This window comes from Rhinolophus sinicus, chromosome 17 (genome assembly GCF_057876585.1).
Source record: "Rhinolophus sinicus isolate RSI-liver-muscle chromosome 17, RSI-T2T, whole genome shotgun sequence".
Classification (NCBI taxonomy): Eukaryota; Metazoa; Chordata; class Mammalia; order Chiroptera; family Rhinolophidae; genus Rhinolophus; species Rhinolophus sinicus.
Window position 1 is genome coordinate 17,166,830 of NC_142517.1, and position 14,259 is coordinate 17,181,088.

The following is a 14,259-nucleotide window of genomic DNA, read 5'->3' on the forward strand; positions in this document are numbered from 1 at the left end:
ATAGGAACTATTTTGATGGTAACTATTCATGTGTGTGTGCATCTGCTTTGGTTGTGAAGGCATAACTTTATGTTACTATTTTAATAGTATGTACCTGATAATGGATTCTCTTAGAAACATTATATTTATTATGCTTTTGCTTTATGTCTCTGAGAGCTATCCATACTGAGCCTCCAGCAATTTATCAATTATAGTTCATGTTTTCCTACACCCGTACTGGTTCCCAAGGAGGTTTCTGCTTGCGCGTCTCAGCTTCAGTAAGCCATCACTCTCTGTATTTCCCTGTCTGTCTCTGCAATCTTGGAGAGAGCAGTTGCTTCTGTATCCTTCCCTCTCTTACAGATCCAAGAAGACTTGTTGATGTTTCAGTCTGTTTAAGTTTTTGCTTGCTGTTAGGATGGAATGGTGATTTCCAAGCTCCTTACATGTGGAACCAGACACACTAAGTCCTTGATATTTTGTGAATACTTTCAACAAATTATATGAACTGGGTACTGAGTAAATGCTTTGAGCTTTAGAATTCAAAACTGTATAAAATGGTGACCTAGATAAACTGCTCTGTAAAAGGTAATTGCACACATTTCTTTCTGATTGATCTAAAATAAAAAAATAGCTCATAGACATGATCTTCCTTCAATGATGTTGTATTTGATAAATTATAGATCTGGTCTCTAAATGTGTGATCAATGTAGGAGAGTCCCACCTTTGTTCCATGTTGTGATAGACAGGTAGACGAAGTAGAATCTTTACAACAAATGACACAAAAAATGATACCCCATCTAGATATTTTGGAAAGTAATTAATTGACTTCTTTGTGGAAATGTCCATCTGTCAGATCTTTTTTTGAGGCCGTGTTGATAGAAGGATAAAATGATATTTTTCCCTGACTCCTAGTTGACAACAGGCATAATTTTTGAGTCAAGAAATAAAGAGATAGGGCCTCTCTTAAGTATGTTATAAGAGAAATATACTTATTAAAACCTAACATAATTAGATTTGCCTCTAAAATAAATCATTTTAGCTTGAACCATATGATATTGCCATATCTGACCACTTTTGAATTCATTGAGAGGGATTTTAGGAATTCAAATTTGAAACTGGCACAATTCTGGCAAGAAAAATGAAAACGGATCACCAAATTTTTTCCCATATTATACAACACATTGTTAAAGATATCTATTGCAGGCAGGCTTGGGAAGTGGCAGAGTTTGAGTGTAACATTCTAATAAGGGAAGATGTCACTCACAATATAAACTTTTGTCAACAAAGCTTTATACACACACACACACACACACACACACACACACACACACATATATGTTATATTTGTAAAATAACTGATGCAGATCTGCAGATGCTGTACAGCCATGAGACAGACTCCAAATACACACCTTTAATCCAGCTTTGGAGAGGCAGAACTCCAAAGTATTTTCAGTTGCATTTCACATAAACACATCCCATCACAGAGAAAGCAGGCAGCACTGACATATGATCTTCACATCACATCACACACAAGAGTAGAGAGTTTCAAGGCCATTGAGTGCTGAATTTTCCCATTGTACAGCAATTACCAGAACATCTGGGCTACCTAGCTGTGCACTGAGCCCCATGAAATGCAGTGTTCCAGAGCTGTCAAAATGTCTCATTTCTTGCCTTTGATTCAGAGGTCTAATTGTATTGGATGTGGCTTTTGTGATAGCATATATTTTCTGTATAAGCATATAGCAGAAGGTTTAATCATTTTTAATTGAACTGAAGAAGCAGTTGTAAACATTTAATTTTCTACTCGTCTTTAAATAATACTTTTGCTATATTTGCATAGAAAATGTGAGGGTCACTGTAATATAAAAATAATCCTTAAATCGTAACGATGTTTTAAGAGAGCTACTGCTCTGGACTTATGCAGTGTGTCTCAGCTTTAACATTTGAGTTAGTCATGTAGTTTGAGCTCTGTATTTAAAAAACTCCTGGTGGCTTAAAAACTAGACTCATTTTACTACCTGATGCTTATATTATTGCATCAGTGATTGGAATTTTTGAGTCCTAAATCAGAATACTTTATCTGATACATTGATGAAATTACTATTTTGAATCACTTAAGAGGATGTAGAAATAATCATATTAAGTAGTTAATATTTTACTAATACATTTCATATTTAATCAATTAGTTCAACCAAAAATAAAAATAAAATAGTAAATCTTTTTAGGATAGACACTTCCCTAGAAATTTGCCTCGAAGTAGAATGTGTGCTTTCAAGGTTTGACATGTCTCTTGAAGATGACTAAATCAAGTAAAATGTATGAGTTGATGCATGTGTCGATAACTTTTTTGAAAAGAGGGAAAAAAATCATTCTAGAAAGATGAATTGTGTAAGAGATTGAGCTCATGTTAGAATTGTGTAACAGAAGCCCTGTCTTCCTAATATAGTCTCGTGCTTAATATAAAATACTACTTCAGCTTGATTTCCTTAAAGTTATGAACTGTGTCTTAGTTGTATCTATGCTCTACTGAGTATCTGCTACATAGTCGGCTCTCAAATGCAGGCTAAATTTTTGTGACTTGAAATAAACTCATATGTATTTTTTTAATATTTCCAGTGAGCACATTTACTTCTGAATTTGTTGATACCTGATTTTAGTCATATTAAAAATATGTCTTGAACATTTACTGAAAGCAAAGTTTGAAAAGCAGGGAGTTTACAGATTTGTATTCAGTGAAACTATATAATGTGAATTTAAACATCCATGAATTGCTGGAGAGCATGTGGGCAATTAATATACAACAAACACAAAGTAACTAATAAACATAGCACAGCAATTAAAACTATACAATGCTCTCATATGTAAATATAGATAATAAAGTCCCAAACTAAAATCTAACAAGTTAAATTCATTGACATTCTAAAAGAACAATAGAGAACAGACAAGTGCAGTTTATGCAAATAATGCAAAGCATTTCAATATAAAAAAAAATCAACTCAATTAATTACATTGATAAATTAAGGAAGAAAAATGATTCCATCAATTTCATTGATGATAAAGTATTGAACATAACTCAACAATCATTATTCATTTTTTAAATTAAATATTAAGAAAAAGCCAATTGTAAACATAATTTCCATCAGTCATTCAAGGAGAAAACAGAATGGATCACCAATTTTATTCAATTAAGTTGTGAACATACACTTAGTTGTTTAACATACATTAACTAAATTCTACTATATTTTCTTCAAAGTTCTAGTTCAGGGTTGACAAATTATGCTATGGACTGAATGTTTGTGTCTACCCAAAATTCACATGCTGAAATCCTAATCCCAAATGTGATGGTATAGAAAGTGAGGTGATTAGATTATGAGGGTGGAACCTTCATAAATGGGCTTAGTGCCCTTGAAAAAGAGACCTCAGAGACTTGGACTTCTAGCCTCCAGAATCGTGAGGAAGTAAATTTCTATTCTTTGCAAGGTATCCAGCCTATGGTATTCTGTTATAGCAGCTTCCAGAACTAGGAGAAAATAAAATTTCCATGGTTTAAGCCACCCAGTCTGTGGTATTTTGTTATGGAAGCCCTAGCAAACTTAGACAGTAGGTAAATATTTAATAATGCTTATTTTTATGCTTTTAAAAAATAGATTTATGAAGACCTTACTTATCTCTTTTTTTCAGCCATATTTTATTTTTTACAAGTCAATTGAACACTGATTTTTGACATAAACAAAAGGAATTTTCTGAATCTATCATAGGCCAAAGTGGTCAGCATTAATGAAGAGCGTACAGGGAGCCTCCTCCCAATCTGTGGGAGATTAAATTAGGAATCTGGTTACTGAAGTATACAAATAACTTTTTTATTGAATCATCACTTCATGAAAGGTAGCCTCACATGTAGGTTTGCCCAAGGACTGTAATAGAACAAAGATGTAAGAGTTAATTTTAGACTCAATGATGCAGAAAATAAATTATTCTCTGCCTATGCTTGTATTATATTGCCTCCTAAACTTACTTGTCTCGATGCAATACGAATTATTATCTAGGGTTCTAGAGAAAAAGATCATACCTGGTCAGTATATAGCCCTAGTATTTGATCCAATATTGGAAGGATAGCCTGGATACTGTATAAGTAATGTGAGCAAGAAGTACAAATTGAGTTTTTTATAGTTATTCTATCAATGGCCTACTACTGAGCTAACTTATAAAATTGCTACATTTGTAAGATTGTAATTTCATATCTCCTAATTTTTTATTGCCCTATTAAATCTTAGGTTTGTTTTTCTTATTAAAAATGACATATTCAGTTTTAATGATCAAGGAAACAATGGGAAATGCCAGAAAAATCAAGAACTAAAACTATTTCAGAATGAAATATTTCAGAATGAATTCAATAATACCTTATGAGAACCGAAATAGTTGCCACTTAAAAAAAAAAAAAATCCTCATTGGCAATCATTGGTTGAAGTGTACAAAATTGTCCACTTAAGATTCTTAGTAAATTAAATACAGTATGTCATCATTGATATTTGTAATGTTATATATGCATTGTACTAGTGTGTCCTAGGATACCAGGAGATTAGGTGTTTATACTGAATAGACAAGCACTTTCTGAGCCGTGCTTTAGACAACATGGAGATCTTGAGTGCAAATAAGTGTTTTAAGAAAAAAAGGGGCTGTTGGACAAATTAGATTGTGAAATGTTGCAAGCTAAATTGCTCTCTTGACGGTTCACAGACAACATTAGCAATGTTAAGACACTTGAGAATTCCTCCGGGGGAAAAAAATCTGTTCAACAGTGTTTAACCTAGTATTTTCCAAACTGCTTTTTAAATGTTATTTTTGAAGATTTTTGTAATTAATTTAAACTGTTTACAAGTTTAGAAATTTACAAATTGTTAAAAAGAAAGCTGACTTTGTAAAACTATTAGGTCAGAAAATAGAAATTCCTCAGATGCTCTCAATTAGCCCCTCTCAAACATTCCTGGCTTTTATGATAAACTTTATTTTACTTTTTTTTTTTGGTAACTTTATCATTCTATAGTTAATTTCACCTCTTTTTTTTCTTTTTTTTTTTTTTTTTAATGCATGTGTTCCCCCTTGATATTTTTCAATTTTTTTAGAATTGCAACCTATTTGTCTAAGAAACTGGGTAGTTTTCTCCATAGCTTCCTACAGTCTGGATTTTGCTGACTGGATCACTATATTGTGGTTTAACATGTTCCTCTGTTATTTGTAATTTTTTTTTTTTTTTAAATTGGTAATTCAATTTCTATGTGTAATGAGATTTAGGGTTAATTCTAAAATACCTTTTCTTTAATTTTAACTATATTTTGTCTGCACAGACCCTATTTCCAAATAACGTCACATTCACAGGACCCTGGGTTAGGATTTCAACATGTTTTGGGGCAATGGTCACAATTTAATCCACATCTGCTTTGATCAGAAACTAGACAGAATTGTATGCTCCCACCACTCTTGTTCAATATTGTATTAGAAGTCCTAGCAAGTACAAGACAAATAAATGAGACAAAGGCCTTATACATTTTTATGAAAGAAATAAAACTATCTATATTTGCCATCATTATATTTCCCTAAAATTATATATTTGTATATAAATCTAACAAATATGTGAACAATGTATGTTGAAGACTATAAGTTGTTCATGAAATAGAAGAGTACCTAAGTGAATAAAGAGACATATTATTAAAAGATATTGGGGTTAAACTTAAATAAATAGCTTTTGGCTAAATCTCATGAGCAGAGATTACAGAAAAAGAATATATTTGATAACAACAATATACATATATACACACACACACACACACACACACACACACATATATATATATATACATGTATCTGTTACTATCTGCACAAGAAGTCATTTGAGCCAGTATCTTTCTGATGGTTAAGGTTTAACATAGTGGTATTTTTATGTGACCCATACTCTTCATTGGAAAATCCCATAATTTCATACAAATGTCAATACTTGTCACTGTTCACTGGTCAGTGAGAAAATTGAACACTTAGTTAATAGTTTTCAAGGCTGTGCAACTCATGGCATTTGTGTGCTATTTTCCATAAACACCAAATCAGATTTAATTCCAGAGTTCCTTTTGAAAACAATATTTTGATTGCATGAGTTAGGTAAAGATCATTTGGAAAAATAAGGAAATTCATTTTTAATAAATGTATGAGACATATCATTATGGCTATTCTCTTTTCACACCATGCTGTCTTAGATATACACAGGGTGAAAGCAGACCCTGATAGGTGCCTGGTCCCCACCCCACAAATGTGCATAAACAGTGCGTGTACCTTTTTGACCGTTCCTGCTACCACATCCAGGCCTCTAATAGAGATAGAGGATAACAGCAATTATTGGGCTGAGTAGCAGTGGGGTGGTGGGCAGCCAAGAAGCCATCCTTGGAGAGGGGAGGAAGTAGCAGGAGACCCAACTGCATTTGAAGTAAGGCCCTAACCCTCCTATAAATGCTCCATTGGCCCATCAAATTCCATGTATAAAACACAAGTACAAAAATAATGTTATTAAGAATATCAAGACAACACATGGGGAACATTAAAACTTAAACACAAGGACCCTTTCTGAGCGTGGGACCCTGTGTTACTGCAGTGGTCACAGTCCATGAAGCTGGTCCTGTTGTTTACACAAAGGCAATGAGACCGTGAATTCTCTGCAACTGTGAAAGGAGTCACAATTTTCTATATTTGCCTCAGTGGAAATTGTGGGTAATCTAGGCTTCTGACTGCCAGCAGCAGACAGAGTAGCAAGGATTTGAACACAAGTATTTATATGGAATGTGATCTTAGAAAGCTCTGGCAGTGTAGTGAGGAAGTAAGTCAGGAAGTGAAGGAATTCAGTGATCAATCCTGGTGGGGATCTTCAGGGTACAGTGGGACAAAAAGCACATACATCCCTCATACAGATAAGAAAAATGGGATATTTATCCAGTCAGTCGTGCCACTGATTAAAGGTTTCTCCTAGGAATGTTAATTCCCACTTAGTCTGGTGTGCTTGTCACAGGGTTGATGCCTCTTCGATCCTTTATTTCCCATGAGATGCCTTTCTGAGCCACTGTCCAGATACTGCAGCAAGTGGTTAATTGCAGTGTCTGGACAGTGGCTCAGAAAGGCATCTCACGGGAAACAGGTGGCATGTGGTTAAATAATGGGCATGAAAGAAAGTACTTTGCATTAAAATATAGAACCAGTGTTAAGCATGAGAACAATGAGATCTAATACTCCCTTCTCACACTGTGAATGGGATATGGAAGAATCTATCCTATTTCTTTTTATGGCAAACTCATGGCAAAGGTGTTGTCACAGAATAAGCTGACTGCATGCTAGAAATTTCCTCTTGACCATGTGCTGATAGTTGACAAATTTCTCATGATTATCTAAAATATGTAATTAAATAATACTTGGAATAAGTTTAGTTAAATTTTTCTAAGTTCCTTCTGTTTAAAGGACTCAGTACTTCTTGCTTTATCATGTGGTTGAGTTTTTGTGTAAAGTTAAGGGATAATAATAAAGCAAACAACAGAAAATGAAACAGTAGAGATGTCTTAAATCATATCATTTCTCTTTTTTTCTAGATGCTCGAAAGGAAGGAGACGTGGCATCCTTAAGAATACATTTAAATTATGGACAAGATATACTCAGGTATCACTTAAATCTTGGTCTAGTCTCCCTTTCAAACTGTTTTCCAGGATCCTGCTGGATATAAGTAGAAGAGAATGAACAGGCTGTTGAAACTGCAGTGTATACAACTCTCAGTCCATAAATTTATTGTAACAATAATGTAACCAATATTTTTCTATAACTGGACATAGTATTTCTAGCTCCTATTTTGCCTAATAATAGAAACATATTCCTAGTGAATTAACATCACTTATTTCTCAGAATTGTGTCTAGTGTCCAGTGGTGATAGGCAGGGGGTCGGGGGGTGTTGCAAGGCTGCCCACCTAGTTCTCTGTAGCCTGGACTTGCTGGACTCCTAGGACATCCATGACCCCGGCTAGGTGATGACCTTTGATCCATGCAGGTCACTGCTGTATTGCTCTTCTTTTCCACTACTAAGAAGTTCCAGTACTTTCTGTGGGTACACAGACATCCTTCTGCTTCCGTCCAACCACACAGGCATAAAGAACATTCTTAGACATCATTTAAAACTTCTACCATTACCGTGCTACTCTCAGGAGTTGGAGACACATTTTGTGTTTCAAGGCCATGCTGGAGAATGAAGAATCAGTGAGGACATCTCAGGCCCATCTGCTTTTCTACTCAGGAAAGAGAGAAAGATATTCTCTACTTGAAAATACTCTAAAAATATATGGCATTTCTAATGTCTTTGCTTAGTCTCCTACTGGGAATCGAGCCCCTTTTGGGGAAGTCCACAGTATCTACTCACTTTTTGTCTCTCTTCTAACTTCCTTCTTTGATAGCCTGAAAAACATTTATTAAATCCTTGGAGTCCAAAATTTTTTCCTAAATGCTCACATATCGTCTTACTTCTCTGTATTGTTCATGCACTGGAGTCCTGTTTGTTTCTTCTTGTGGTTGAACTTTTGATATTTACAAGAAAGGAAAAAACTTGTTTTTATTTCTCCCTTCCAATATGGCATCTTTTTTTCTGAGATGAAAGTCAGCCTAGTCTTTTTCTTACTGGAAGGAACAGACAGGATAAAAGGAATTAAAAAAAAAAAAAAGAAATCACTACAACAAAACATATTGGTTGCTATTTTTGAAATATCATAGTGCCCATAAAGCAAACTATTTATTTGAATTTGAACACTTATCTAATGATAGATTCCTGGGTATGCGTGGAAGGGAGAAGGCGTGATGTTAGACAATTGTGCCTTACTACAAAGGACACAATGAGATGGTGTTTTCTTGTTTAAGGCAGCAGTTCTGAAGTACTTAAAGCATTGATTCTCCCTTTTCTTCTTTATATCTTCACAGTTCTAGTTAGTCAGTGGACAAGTGTAGATATTAACTGTTCCACTTACCTGATGGAATCCCAAGAACATGGTTTGCAAGCTTGTGGACTCATTATGAGCAGAAATCTCATTACTAACGGGGATCTGAAGGGAATGAAGACAGGAAACCAGCAGAGATACCTGTGCCACCAATGGTTGTTACACATACATGGGAATTTAGCCCCACTGTTGCATCTCAGCTTCATAGGAACAAAATAATTCTTTGATATTTCTTCCAACTCTGGATTTCAGAAATTCAATAATAATGTCAGAATCCATCAACATTTTTTCTTTATTTTGTATTGTTAAACTGTATTTAGAGAGTGTGACCAGCCTAATTATTCCTGTGCTCTATTGTAGGCTTATATATGAGTTCTTGGTACACGTTTTTCACTTTCATGCTTCGAGTGAGTCCACAACTTTATGAAAACTATGAACAATGTGATACGTGTTAGGTAGGCCTCCTTCAGGAATACAATCTCATCCACCATGGTGATTATTAGAAGATTCTTCATTCAATCATGTGTGTGTTTGTTTATTTGTTTACCCAATCATTTATTTTAAAACAATTTTTTAGTATCTGTTTTATGCCAGATAAAGATCTGGGCTTGAAGAATGAAACAGGGAACAAGACTCAGAGAGTTCCTGCTCCTCTGAAGCTCATATTCTAATGAGGAAAGGAAGGGGAGGTTTATAAACAGACACAGATGTATCATCAAGGGAATTTCAGATAATAACACATGCTATATAAAACAGAATATTATAGGGAATGACTGATGGGGTGAGACACATATTTTCTTTTATCATTCTATACTTTTTTTTTTTTTTTTTTTTTTTTTTTTTTTTTTTATGTATAACCAATCCAAAAATAAGTTTCATGTAAGTTCTGGGTATATTGATGGTTTTCTGTAAGTTCTCATGTGTGTATACAGTTATCATAGCTCTATTACTTCAATAACCTACTGTTTTTTTCATTATCTGAGGACTTATCTTGCTACTGGTTACATACAGTAAGTTTCCAAATATACCTGGGTCTGTTTCTCTCCAGAGTGGCAACAAAATATTGTTTTTATTATAATACACACTATAAGGTGGGGTAAGTTTCACTTTATTCTACTTTGTCATTTTTTTTTTTAAGCATATAGATTACCTTAGCAATTTTCATTCATGTTATTGTTTTTTTTAGTTGAAATTTAAAATTATATAGAGGGCCAAAAAATGTATACAGATTTTAGGAAAGGAAAATTGTATTAAAATTATAATACTCGATATATACTGATAACAGAAGATGAATACAAGTCACGTTTGACTTCTGCAATTACAAGAGTTACTCAAAGTGGTTATCATCAGCATCCAGACACTTCTGATTACAGCAAACTACTATATGAGCAACGTTGAACAAAGTGTCCACTTGTGTACATTTTTTTTGGCACCCCTGGTATTTTATGTTTCTATTTTATTTTCCTGAAGGCAAACCAGAATTTTTAATTCAGAGTGTTGATTTCTTTTGAGTTTTAAGTTGGGTATGATACTTCCAACTATTTTTTTTTTCTGTATTTGTTATTTTTTGTTTTATTTTACAGAATCCAGACATGATTTTGTGCTTCACGTTTAGCTGCTCTAAAAGAAAAAAAGAAAAAAAATGACTGTTTACCATTTTAAAAAGTATTTCTAGGGTCCCAAAAATAACTTCCTACATGCTACATAGCCTCTCTTTAAATTTAAACGTTCAGAAACATTCCTTCTGATTTCATGAATATCCAGCCCTATTTTTATATGCTCTGTTGTATGGCTTCAGTGTTTTTAAGTGTTCCCTAATTTCTCCCACAGGTAAAAGTTTAAGTGCTTTGTTACTTTTTTTTTTTTTAAATCCACCTATACCGAACTTAAAATTCCAATTTATTAAAAATTGACCTACCACTTTTCAGTATGAATTTGTCATTTATATTTCACTAAAATTAATTTATCTAGATTTTCAAATTTGTACCAAAGTTGCATGTGATACTCTAATAATTTATCTTATCTACCTGTTGTTTTAAGTCATTTTTATTCCTAATACATATTTTAGTTTTCTTCTTTCATCCTTAAATGGTTTACCATATATTTATCATTTTTAAAACAATATTTTGTATACTTATCTTTCTATTTTCCTTTTTATTAAATTTACTTTTATTCTTAGTAGTTGTTCACTTCAACATACTTTCACTATTTATTTCATATAGGTATGTTGCTAGGATCTTAAGTCAAATCCTTAGCATTTTTTTTCTTTTGGTGGTACAAAAGCATTTCTTACTAATCTGTTTTTGTGATATGACTTCAATGGTATTACATAGTATTGATTTGAAGGATCATTTGTCATTTCAGTATTTTCTATAATCCACGTGCCAGTTGAATGGGTTTTTCTGCTCTTTATAATGTTTTATCTTGTTATAGTTTTTCAAACAGATAGCTGCAAAAATATGTAAAAACACCACAAAAGACTTCCATATATCCTTTACTTACATTCAACATTACTATTACTTTTTTTTTTAACATTTTGTCTCTTTCTTTCACTGTAATTTTTCCACTATGATACAACTTCTAGGGAATCCTCCTTTAAATCATAGGAAGAGAAAGGTGGAAAATAGCATTTGAAAACTTAAGAAACTAGTATAGGACTCCTAATAAAGGTGTAATTCTGAAATATAAATCTGAAATATAGAGAAAAGCTTGAAATACTAAACAACGTTGCTTGAAAAGGAGCAGGGGGATAACATGCAGACTTATTACCCTCTTAAGTTGTCACCATATGTATTCCTTCAACAATCAGTTCATTTATTATCAAACAAGTATCAGGTTATCTGAATTTAAATACACTATGATATTAAATGGTTCCTAAGTGATTAACTAAAATATGGAATTATAGAACATTGGGTGACCTTTTCAGCATCATTCCATAAAATGGAAGTTATTTGTATTTTATTTAATATATTTTTATCAGCCATTCCCTATAGGAGATATAAAATTTAATTGAATTTATGTAAGTCCACAGAAACTTCCTTGATGGCAACTGTTAATGATAGTAATAATAATAATGATAATGATAATGATAATAATAATAATGAGAAGAAGAAGGAGGAGAAGAGGAGAAGGAGAAGGAGGAGGAGGAGGAGGAGGAGGAGGAGGAGGAGGAGGAGGAGGAGGAGGAGGAGAAGAAGAAGAAGAAGAAATAAGAAGAAGAAGAAGAAGAAGAAGAAGAAGAAGAAGAAGAAGAAGAAGAAGAAGAAGAAGAAGAAGAAGAAGAAGAAGAAGAAGAAAATGATAGCCTTAAGAAGAAATAATTTTAGGACTCCACTCTACATAAATTTAATGTAAATATTCTCCTTAATTGTTTTGCTCAAAACACATGCATTTTTAGAATTCAAATATTTAATAATCAATCCTTCTTGCTACAAATATCACTTCACAATAAGGATTTGCAGTGTTAGTTGTTTATGACAGAGATAACTGCAAACTCCTTGTACATTTTTTCCCCCAGCAGGTGAAACAATTTTATTTCACAGTTGTCTCTAAAACCACAAAGACACTATATTCTTTATATAAAAACATTAGTACAGATGACTATACTTTCTAGAAAATGATTGTATAGACCCTTTGAAAAACAACTGAATCACAGTATACGGTTCACAGTGAAGTCGTTTGGAAAAAACTCACACCTGGACTGATTTCCTAAAATGTCACCACTATGGATGTTTTGGTTCAAAGTATAGATTATTGTCATCAGTACATGTTCTTGCATTCTTACATATTTAACAATACACTTATAGATTGGTTTATCACTTAATGCTCCATTGGTTCATCAGCCTTTTCTGCAGGTTTATCAGCAGATTGAGCAGGGCGTGCTTTTCTCTGTGGCCTTTCTTCAAGACCTTCCAGGAATGGAGGCACATCATCATCATCATATATTGTAAACTCCAAGTCTTTACCAATGATTCCAATGTAAATATTCTTTGTAGTTAAGACCTATTCTGTAGGAAGTGTCTCTCATAAGGCACACAGACCATGCTTAACCAGTTCATTCAAGTTACACTTCATAAACTCAGACGTATGTCTCTCCAAGTAAGCACAAATTGATTGAGAACGGGCTCCAATGGACACAGCTCTGCAGTCAAAATAGTTAGCAGATGGACATGTTTGGAAAACATGAGGGCCCATATCATCATAACCAGCAATAAGCAGCCCAACACCATATGGTCTCCAGCCATATCTTTGTGTTGGTATCTGGGTCTTGCTTACAATTAGACATACAAGATGAGACACAGGAAGAGGTCTGTCAAACACAAATCTGGAATCCAAACACTCCTGCCACATGAAATTACCTGACAGTCTAGCATCAGCAGTAAGTCTGCCACTGAAATACCGATATGGTTGTCAACATGGAGAATTCTTTTCTGATGAGCTGCAAGTTCTGATTGTGCTCTCTTCAATGCAACCAACACTGCATGGGTTTTTTATTTCAAACCAGCTGTGGCTGAACCTTGTTTGACAGCTTTCATTGCATATTCAATTTGATGAATCCTGCCCTGAGGGCTCCAAACAGTGACATCATGTCATACTTATTGCAAAACATGGTTCCCTCGCAGGCCTGGCTGAAGTCTCCTGCGGAAATCCTTGTACATTTGAAGGTTGAATACCTGCTACTGTGATTTTGAAAAGTTTTGTAAGGTATTTGGCAGTTTTGATAAATGGTCAACAGGAGGCTAATTTAGATGGGTGACAGGCCATTGTAATGTAGTTTTATCAATTGCTATTTGATCATGGAACAATTCTAAATAGCCAATGAAAATAATAGAAGGGGAACTGACCCTGGGTGGTGAGCCCACAATGTCATATATAGATGATGTATTACAGAATTGTACACATGAAACTTATGTAATTTTACTAACCATTGTCTCCTTAATAAATTAAAAAAATAAAGAAAATAATTAATACAATGTGAGAGCAGGAAAATGAATTCTTTGATTTTTAATTGTAAACGCTGTGCAGAGGCTAACTTTGCTATAATAAATAAAATAATTACAATTGCACACTACCAACAAATAAATACATGTTCTGCAAATCCTGGTACATATGACTGTGTTTAAAATTTTAAATGACCAAAAGTGAAATAAAGATGATCATAAGAAAGACACTATTAACTTCAGGAAAATCAAATGTTATATTGACTCTTTCATCATGTAAAGTCAATTAGCCACATCAGAAGTGTTGGCTTAAATAGTGTGTGCTTGTGGGTTTG

General features: G+C 33.7%; 1 pseudogene; it reads right to left on the reverse strand.

Moving 5' to 3' along the window:
- Window positions 1–12,355: 12,355 nt before the first annotated feature.
- LOC109446485 (proteasome subunit alpha type-1 pseudogene) lies at window positions 12,356–13,573 on the reverse strand (annotated as a pseudogene).
- Window positions 13,574–14,259: the final 686 nt, after the last annotated feature.